The 10,569-nt window shown below is 41.0% G+C and overlaps 1 long non-coding RNA gene across 2 annotated transcripts; it reads left to right on the top strand.

Annotated features, from left to right (window-relative positions):
- The first annotated feature begins 4,200 nt into the window (after positions 1-4,200).
- Positions 4,201-9,320, top strand: LOC131504243 (uncharacterized). Of its 2 annotated transcripts, XR_009257877.1 has the most exons (3): positions 4,201-6,088; positions 7,628-7,816; positions 7,919-9,320. It is a non-coding gene; the product is annotated as an uncharacterized LOC131504243 (long non-coding RNA). The 2 variants fall into 2 exon arrangements; XR_009257876.1 differs by having other exon boundaries at positions 4,201-7,816.
- The last annotated feature ends 1,249 nt before the right edge of the window (positions 9,321-10,569 follow it).

Genomic DNA, 10,569 nt, shown 5'->3' with positions numbered 1-10,569 from the left:
AGATATGGCAGTGACTGCCCCACAAAGTCACTTGAATGTGGAATCTCCTCTGGGTAAATGTGTTTGTGCCCTATATATCATAAATGAAGGGGAGCCGGTAGCTGATGGTGGGTAATAAGGGAAATCTTGTTTTCTCCAAGAAAATGGATTGTCATGGCATTAAAAATCCAGCACCTAGTATAGTTTCTTGCCCATAGTCAATTCAATAAATGTATCATTAAATGTTGAACCAAGTGTTCCTCTGAGAAAAATGATAAAGGAGCCAAAGAAGACAAAAAAGAAATGTACTAAAGCATGAGAGAATGAGCTACATTCAGAAACTGAGTAAGGTATCTAAACATATTGGAGAGCTAGGCACATTGGTCCTGGAACAAAATGAACTGTGGCAGAATAGTCCCTGGTGGACCGCAGATACTACCCAAATAAAGAAACCAGTAAGAACTGATCCCCAAAAGCAATTCTTTACATACCTGTAATTACCTAATTTGTAAATATTTCTGACTGCACATAAACTAGAAATTACTACTTTAAAAAAAGACACCCAAAAGTATGTATAACTGTCCCCATGACTTATAAAAAGAGATATAGAAGAAAAGAGTCGGGAATTGTTTCAGAAACTAAAACCATAAAAGAGAGCACCTCGTACTTTGGTGGCAGCAAAAGCAGGGAACTGGCATCTGGACAGCTAGTGTGATGCTATAGACACTGGCTTAAAATAATTTTAAAAGCCTCATGGTATCTCTTTGAAAGAAATAAAATGAGAATTTATCTATTTAAGAGTAAAGTAATTGAGGATAAACAAAATGTAGTATGTACATACGACAAAATATTATTTTAGCCTTAAAAAGGAGTGAAACTCGGGGCACCTAGGTGGCTCAGTCAATTAAGGGTCCAACTGCTGCTCAGGTCATGATCTCGCAGCTTATGGGTTCAAGCCCTGTGTAGGGCTCTGTGCTGACAGCTCAGAGCCTGGAGCCTGTTTCAGATTCTGTGTCTCCGTCTCTCTCTCTCTCTCTCTCTCTCTCTCTCTTTCTCTCTCTCTCTGTCTCTCTCTCTCTCTCTCTCTCTTTCTCTCTCTCTCTCTTTCTCTACAGGATTATTGGTGATCGTCTCCCATGCTCAGTCTCAGGCTGCAGCATTTGGCAGAAATCAGTGATTTTTCAGAACGTTGGAAGGTGCCCACAACTGGCACTAGTGTTTTTTGTCACTTCAGAGCACCTATGGAGAGTCCTTTGCTTTTCCATACAGGAGTAAGCTTAGGAATGCTTTGCTTTATTGTAGGTCAGGCTGCCTGCAGATATGAACCCTTTCCCCTGCTGTCTTATTGCCAATTACATTAAATACAGTATATGACAAGAGTTTATTAATCTGTACTATAGTCAGCATCCATGCGAGCATATATAATGGTCTCCATGCAGAAAAAAATAGGCAATAAGAAGGAGATGATTATGGTGGAAGTTAAGAAGGAAATCATCGAGAAGTATGAACGAGGTATGCGAGTGGCTGAAATTCCAAGATTTTATAAGAAGCCTACGTTTGCATCTTGTCTGCAGAGGAGGAAGAGAAAAAGGCAGAGGAAACCCTCACTTCAAATGAGATTAGAGAAATGTGTAAAATGTGGGAAACCGTGCAGAATTTTGTAGAAAAGCACCGCCCAAAAAAGGCTGTAGCAGTGTGAGCAATGAATCTGTTTAATGACAATGCGATGTCACATTTCCACGAAATCCTCAAAAGGAGGCAAAAGCAAGTGTCATTGGATAAGTTCCTTGTTAAAGTTGCATGAAAAGAAAAAGATTCCATTGAGCCAATAGATAGCAGTGATTCCCTTAGTGACAGTGAAAGTTGTCCTACACAATAATCCTCCTCTTTCTTGTCTCCCTCACACCAGCCATGAAGGTTTTCAAAAGTAAGTGCAGGTTAGGGTACCTGGGTGGCTCAGTTGGTTAAGTGTCCAACTTCGGCTTGGGTCATGACCTCGTGGTTCATGGGTTTGAGCCCCGCATTGGGCTCTATGCTGACAGTTCAGAACCTAGAACCTACTTCAGATTCTGTGTCTCCCTCTCTGCCCCTCCCCTAAAATAAATAACCATTAAAAAAAATTTTTAAGTGCATTAATTTGTTTTTCTTTATACTGTATATTTTCTTTATTATTTTGTATTTTATTACAGTATTGTAATCATTTTTATATGAATATTTTTAGGTTGTAGAATGAATTATATGAGTTTCCATTATTTCTTATGGGGAAATTTCGCTTCGATATACAAGTGCTTTGGATTACAAGCATGTTTCTGGAACGAATTACATTCACAAACCGAGGTTTTACTGTACTTCTATAAGGCACCTAAAATAGTCAAATTCATAGAGACAGAAAGTAGACTAGTGGTTACCTGGGGCAGGGGAAGAAGGGGCTGGGGAATTATTGTTTAACAGCCACAGAATTTCAGTGTGGGATGATGATAAAGTTTTGGGGATGGATGGTGGGATGGTTGCACAACAGAGTGAACATTGTTAATGCCACTGAACTATACACTTAATGATGATAAATTTTATGTATATTTTTACCACAGTAAAAATAAATATTTTCTTTAAAAGGAAAGTAGTTGAAATGTGAGTTCTTTGAGGACCAGTATTACATCTTATTCAGCCTAGTACCTCGCATATAGTAGATGCTCTAGAATATTTGTTGAGTAAATAGACAATTATTGACTGGTTGCTGTAAACACACTAGTTATATAGAGATTAATGTATGTGTCACTTAGAGAATTAGAGTAAGTAGAAAATTCAGTATTTCAAATTGCCACTCTTAAAAATATAATTTAACACTAATATTTCTTTTTCTTTTATTTCCTTTGTGGAGCTTTTGTTTGGTTGGTTGATTGGTTGGTTTGTGTTTTTTAATTTTTTTTTTACATTTATTTATTTTTGAGAGACAGAGAGAGATAGAGCATGAGAGGAGGAGGGGCAGAGAGAGGGAGACACAGAATCGGAAGGAGGCTCCAGGCTCTGAGCTGTCAGCACAGAGCCCAACGCGGGGCGCGAACTCACGAAAAATGAGATCGTGACCTGAGCCGAAATCGGACGCTCAATCGACTGAGCCACCCAGGCGCCCCTATTGGTTGGTTTGTGTTTTTAAATAAAATTGATGAAAGTTTGTTGGTCACAATCTTTTTAGGTGAAATACTGAGAGATGAAAAGGACTGTTTCTTCCTGGAGAAATGCAGATCATTTAGATATTAATGAAAGTTCTGCATTCACCTGCTGAATGAGAGCTTTCACATATTTTGGTACTTTTTGCATATTTTTGCAAAGAAAGAAATATGACCCCCTAATTAAAAGCTGCTGTAATCATTTTAAGAGATGAAACACAGAGATCTTAACTATATTACAATAAAGTATCTACAGATTAGAAGCCTTGTCATTCCACTAGAAGTAAAGGAAGTAATTTGGTAAAGCTACTAGCCTAACAAATATTGAAAATACTCAGATTTGTTAGTAAATGTCCTGTATGATTACTTTGTGTCAGGCATTCCTGGGTGAATGGCAGAAGGTATACTTACATGGAGAATTTCATAAGTGATTTCAAATCAATCTATAATCTAGGTCCCTTTCTCTTCTTAAATATCCTGTTCCCCAAATCCATCTATCCACTTTTATCTCTAGCAGCTACGATTTGCTATTTACATAAAGAGACAGTTTAGATTTGGCTGCTTCACCTTATGATTTATTTTTACTTCAGTCATTTTGTAAGAATATCTTAAACTAAGCAAAGATTTTGAGCCAAGGATATTGACAGATTTAATTAGCTTTGATTATTGCAAGTCCCCCAAGAAATAATAATTGGCCAGTTCTGGCCAATGACTAAGCACGGCAGGAGCTTTATTGAGCAGTGAAACGCAACTGACTGAGCAATGCAGCTTCATTGTAGAAATATTTGGGACTCCTCTAATGGGTAGCTTTGGCTTGAGGATCATCCATCAGCCTACCTGAAACCCTCAGAACTGTGCTGCAGTCTGAGGTAATGCCTACTCATCCTTTATTTTCCCTCTCCTTCATAACTCAGAATGTGACTGTATTTGGATGTAGGTCCTTTATAAAGGCAATTAAGATGTTAGGGTGAACCCTAATCCAATCTGACTAGTGTCCTTGTAAGGAGGAATTTGAACACACAGAAAGACACTGAGGGCATGTGTGCAGAGGAAGGGCATGTGTGCAGAGGAAGGGCATGTGAGGATACAGCAAGAAGGTGGCCATCTACAATCCAAGGGAGATGCCTCAGAAGAAACCAATCCTGCTGATATCTTGATCTTGGACTTCTACACTCCACAACTGTGAGGAATACATTTCTGTTGTTTATGCTATCCAGTCTGCGGTACTGTATTTTGTAATGGCGGCCCTAGCTAATACACATGCCAAATACCACCTTGGCAGCTGCTCAGAGGGTCCAAACTAACACAAGTGGTACCAAGAGAGGTCCAAAAACAAAAAACAGAAACAAAAGAAAGCTAGAAAATAAAATGAAGTTTCAGGACTGGCTCACTCACTATCTGGTGGGCAAAGACAATATTATCGTGAGTAGTGTAGGGACATGGATAGTTCCCAGCACAAGGTGGTGACCAGGTGCTAAAGATTTCATCAGTGGTGGCCTGGGAAAACATCCCAGTAGAGGAGAAGGAAAAGAATATAATTTCAGGCATTTGAAATGTATGGGGGTCAGGGAGGGCAATGCCTACAAGGACAATGGAGTTGGCCGGATACTGCTAAGTTGTATAGACACTCAGGTGGGATAACGAAAAAGCAAAGGTCCCCCTTGATTAATAGCCAAGTATGAGAGACAAGAGGACCTCTTTAGTAACTTACAAAAAGGCTTTTATCTCTATAGTGGAAGACCTGACACAGTTATGCCACAAACTTGGGACATGATAGAGGCACAGAGCCCCAAAGACATTTAAATATGTAGCCAAAGCTGGTCAGGGCCCTGGCTGAAAAAGCCTGAACACCTGAAACAAGGGATGGGACATCTGGATGCACAACTGTAAGGATCTTAGCTCTGTAGGCCCTCGTGAACTTTGAAAGCTTGCAGAGATAGTCTACCTCTTCGTAGTAAGAACTAGTACTTCCTCCATGCTCAAAGACACTGCAGAGCCACTTCTTCTCTACTGGCTACTATGCTAATAAATGGAATCAAATCCTAGCATAACTGAGCTGAAAACATGCCTGACCTAATAAAGGAGGAAAGAGATCCTATACAAAGGAGCTGTAAAAATTAGCATATACAAACAAGTCAGAGGAGTTTTGAGGTTGCTCGATCATGGGGGCTGGAATATTAGACTAGATAATCAAGAATTCATTGACAGCACTTTCTTCTCGGGATTTAACACTCTGCATGGACTCTTACGGAGGGTGTAACAAACTCATGGGAGGGATGGGCGGGGGAATCTCTTAGAAACCTAGAGAAAGTGATGGCCAATGCTGAGCAAAGTAGAAACGTCTCAGTCGCCCAGGCACATGGTAGAAGAATGAATTAAAAGACTGGGCGAAGTGGGCATGCTGGAATGGATATGTGTGAAGCCAGAAGACCCATCAGAGGATTCTGTTTCACAGGAGGGCCCAGAAGATACACCATTCACCAAGGCCATCAGAAATCCTCTGGTAAGGGACACCACCACCAAGAAGTTCTCTGCGTTCCTGAGCTAACAACAGCAGTCACAGAGTTAGGACCCATTAGTGATTATGGGAAAAATATTCCCCTTCCCCAAGAAATAGAGGCCAGATAGTGGCACTTAGTCACTAGAAGCCAGGAGGCCACAATTAAAAAGACCAACAACATTTGACAAGTGGCAGCCAAGAGGGCTTGACTCACAGGGAGTTGTGGAGATGGATGTAGAGCTTGGTATCTCTAGGGGCAAAATAGGTGGGAATCCTATTAACATCTACAACCCAAAAAAGCCCAAAATGGAGGAGCAGGAGACTGAGGGTGGTTTCATCCAGAAAGTCATCGTCCCTTGTTCAGTATCCCGATCCGAGCCACTTTTCAGATCTGAAACTTGTTGACTTAAGAGGCGGCAGATCCTGCTGCACTGCAGCAAATGTAAGTGTTATGATTCCCCAGTCCTTTGCTAAAGATACCTATGGCCATTTACTTCAGTGATTGTACACAGTGGGAAAGAGGAATAACCAGAAATTTAAGAACTATTGGACTCAGTCAACTCAGACATCAATATCCTGGGACCCAAAGCATTGTCATAGCCTCTTGTTAGAGTGGAGGCAAATGGGGACTGGGTAATAATCGGAGTTCTGACTAAAGTCTAGTTAGGGTAGGTCCATTGTGTCTGTGAACCCACCCAGTGGTCATTTCTTCAGTTCTTGAGTATGTAATTGGAGTTGATACACTTAGCAGCTGCAGTTATACCAACATTTAAATGTTTGACCTGTGTGAAGAGCTATCATAGTGGAAAAGGCCAAGTGGAAACACCTGAAAATGACCTTCCAGACCTGGCTAACATAGTAAATTAAAAAATAAATGAAAATATCACATACCAGGGGGCATGGTGGAAATTAGTGCCACCATTAAAGACCTAAGAAATGTGGGGAGGATGGTCCCTATCATATCTCCATTTAATTAGCCAGTCAGGCCCCTGCAGAAACTAGATGGGTCCTGGAGAATGACTCTAGACCACCATAGCAAGTCACAGCCCCAATAGCACCTGCTGTGCTTTATATAGTCTTATTGCTAGTGCAGATTAATAAGGCATCAGGACATGACGTGTGGCCAGTGGTTTGTTGAACAAATTATTTTCCATTTTGATTAGGAAAGATCATGTGGGACAGATAACCATTTACAGTTTTGCCTCAAGGATAGATTAACTCTGCCCTCTGTCATAATAAGGTCCAAAGAAATCTGAACCTCCTAAACATCTCATAGAGTAGCACACCGACCCATTGCATCAATGATATGCCGGTCAGACTGTACAAGTGGAGTGGCTAGTATGCTGGAGGCATTGGTAAGACTAATGCTTCAGAGAATAGAAGAAAAATGCTATAAAGATTCAAGGACTTGCCACTTCAGTGAGGTTTTTAGAGTGTACCACTATATCCTTCCAAAGTGAAAGTCTTGCATCCCTTACCACAAAGAAGAATGCACAGGGCTTGGTATGTCTCTTTAGGTTCTGGAGCAACATATACCATACTTAGGAATACTGCTCCAGCCCATTTACCAGGTGACCTTGAAGATTTCCAGCTTTGGGGCCCAGAGCAGGTGAAAGCCTCTTCAGAAGTCCAGGCTACAGTACAGACATCTTTGTCACTTTGGCCATATGTTCCAGTAAAATCTTGTATTGGAGGTATCAGAGTAGGAAAAGAAGCAGTTTGGAGCTTGTGATGGTTAATTTTATGTCAACTTGGCTGGGCTATGGGGTACTCCGGTATTTGGCCAAACATTATTCTGCGTGTGTCTGTGGGTGTGTTTCCAGATGAAGTTAACATTGGGTTGGTAGAATGAGTAAAGCAGATTGCCATCCCTAATGTAAGTGGGCCTCATTCAATCAATTGAAGACCTGAATAGAACTAAAAGATTGAGTAGAAGGGAACTCCTGCTTGATTGCATAGCTAGGATGTTGGTCTTTTCCAGCCTTTAGGCTTGGACTGAAACATCAGCTCTTCTTGGATCTCGAACCCGCCAACTTTCAGACTGGAAATCATGCCATTGGCTTTCCTTGTTCTCAGGCCGTTGGCTTCAGACTGGGAACTACACATCAGCTCTCCTGGGTCTCCAGCTTGATGACTGCAGATCTTGGGACTTCTTGGCCTCCATACTCATGTGAGTCAATTCTTTATAATAAATCTATAGCTATAGGTATACAATCTATATCTATACTTACACCTACATCTATATAACTATAATGTTTCTGTTTCTCTGGAGATCCCTGGCTAATACAGATCTTGACACCAGCCGTGGAATGTAGCTGTAACAAATAACTAAAAATGTGGAAGCTGCTTTGGAACTGAATAATGAGTGGAGTTGGAAAAGTTTTAAAGTGCATGCTACAAATATGGACATTAAGGACAATGCTGGTGAGACGTCAGATGGAAATGAGGAAGACGTTAATGGAAATTGTGGGAAAAGTGACCCTTGTTATAAAGTGGTGAATAACTTGGCTGAACTGTGTTGTTTTGTGCAAGGTAGAATTTGTGAGTGATGAAATTGGATATTTAGCTGAGGAGATTTCTAAGCAAAGTATTGAAGGAGGGGCTTGGTTCCTCCTGATTGCTTATAGTAAAATGTGAAAGGAGAGAGATGAAGAAGGAATTGTTAAGCAAAAAGGAGCCAGAACTTGATGACTTAGAGATTTCTCAGCCTATCCATATTGAAAAACATGAGAAAGCATGTTCTAAAGAAAATACCGATGGCACAACTTGATTATCATTTGATAAAGAGTTTATGGGATTATATGAGCAGAAACGCAGCCAATTTGAACTGAAGGGGATGGAGATGGGACCAAACAAAGGAAGGCTGTTGGGCTTATTGAATTTGACAAGACAGAATGATAGAGCTATTCAGCTGCACACATGCACTATTCTGCAAGAAGAGGGGAAAATGATGCCGACAGTGATTAAGAGATCATCAGGGCCACTACACTACCTCAGTTTCAAGAGCCTTTGGTGGGGGACTACCCAACAGGACCTTGGGGGTGATGCTGCCACCTACTGGACCTGGAGAGCAGAGCATTGAACCAAGGAGGATTATTTAAAGCCTTAAAATCTGATGGACTTTGCCTTGCTAAATTTTGAGCTTGCTTGGGACCATCACCCCTTTCTCCTCCCTTTTGTAATGAGAATGTCTATCCTATTACTATCCCACTATTGTATTTTGAAAGTATTTAACTTGTCTGATTTCACAGATTCACAGCTGGAGAGGAATTTTGCCTCAGGATGAATCATACCTCCAGTCTCACTCTATCTGATTTAGATGATATTCAAATGAGACTTTAGATGCTGGAATAAATTAAGAGCTTTGGAGATTTGGGGATGAAATGAAAGTATTTTGTGTGCAATAATGATGTGAATTTTAGGAGGCCACAGGTGGAATGTTATAGACTGAATGTGTCCCCCTCCAAATTCATACATTGAAGCCCTAATCCCCAATATGATGACAAAGAGGCACCAGAGAGCTCTCTTTCTCTGCCCTGTAAGGATACAGTGAGAAGGTAGCTGTCTGCAAGTCAGGAAGAGAGCTTTCACCAGATCCTGATTATGCTGGCATCTTGATCTCGGACTTCTGGCCTCTAGAACTGTGAGAAAATAAATTTCTGTTGTTTAAGCCACCCAGTCTATGGTATTTTGTCATGGAAGCCCAAGCAGACTAAGAAAGAGCTTATGGTAAGCCCCAGTAAAAACATCACAGTGCAGTCCTTAGGACTCTGGAGCAAGGCCATGCCATCTGCAACTGAGAATTATACACATTTTAAGAACCAGCTACTAATGAGAACCAGATAGATACTGAGCCCTGATGGAGACAGAACACTTAACCACAGGACATCAGGTAACCATGTGTCCAGAACCACTTATTATGGACTGAGTTCTTTTGGTTCAGATGGACCCATCAGCATCTGTTATAAGATGGAAATGGTACATACAGGATGGAGCTCAAACACAACTGGGGCACTTGTAAGCTGCATGACAAGGTAGCCCACATCCCCATATAACCCACCACAGCTGCACCAATACCATGACCAGCTGAAGGAAGAAGGGTAAAGCCTACGTTTGGTTTATGGATGAGTCAGCTTAGTATGTGGGTACAAACCAAAATTAGATAGTGGCTGCATTATAGTTACATCCTTCAGAGTCTTTGAAAAACAGCAAAGAAGGAAAATCTTCCCAGTTGGTAGAATTACAAAGATCATCCCTGATCGTCTGCTTTTAGTATAAGGAGAAGCAGACTGAAGTAAGAATATATATAGATTCTTGGGCAGGTGTCAATGGCCTGTCAGAAGACCTAGTAGGGCACCTGGAAGGAAAAGGACTAGAAGATCAAAGACAAGGAGATCTTGAGTGGAGTCATGTGGATAAATATACAGGAGCGGGCATGAAGTGTGAGGAGTTTTGTATCATATCTCACATCCACCAGGGAAGAGGCACTAAGCAATCAAGGAGACAAAATGACTCATCCAATTGTCATTACCAGCCTTAATCAATGGCCACCTTGGAACCTGCATGATGTGTTATAAGCACTCTTATGGATTATGTTTTATCCCCCTTTCAAATTCTTATGTTGAAATTCTAACCCCCAATACCTTAAATTGTGACTTTATTTGGAAATAGGGCTGTTGCAGATGTAATTAGTTAAGATGACATCATACTGGAGTAGGGTGGTCCCCTAATTCAATGTGACTGGTGTTCTTATAAGCAGATAGCCATGTGAAGACAGAGATACACAGAAAGAATGCCATGGGAAGATGAAGACAGATCAGGGTGTTGTAGCAGAAGCCAAAGAATGCCAAAGATTGCCAGCAAACCACAAGAAGCTAGGGGAGAAGCATGGGACAGATTTTCTTTCACAGCCCTCAAAAGGAA

The sequence above is a fragment of the Neofelis nebulosa genome, chromosome 2 (assembly GCF_028018385.1).
Source record: "Neofelis nebulosa isolate mNeoNeb1 chromosome 2, mNeoNeb1.pri, whole genome shotgun sequence".
In the NCBI taxonomy this organism is placed as follows: Eukaryota; Metazoa; Chordata; class Mammalia; order Carnivora; family Felidae; genus Neofelis; species Neofelis nebulosa.
Note: the sequence above shows the minus strand (reverse complement) of the source record. Positions and strands in the feature narration are given on the sequence as shown.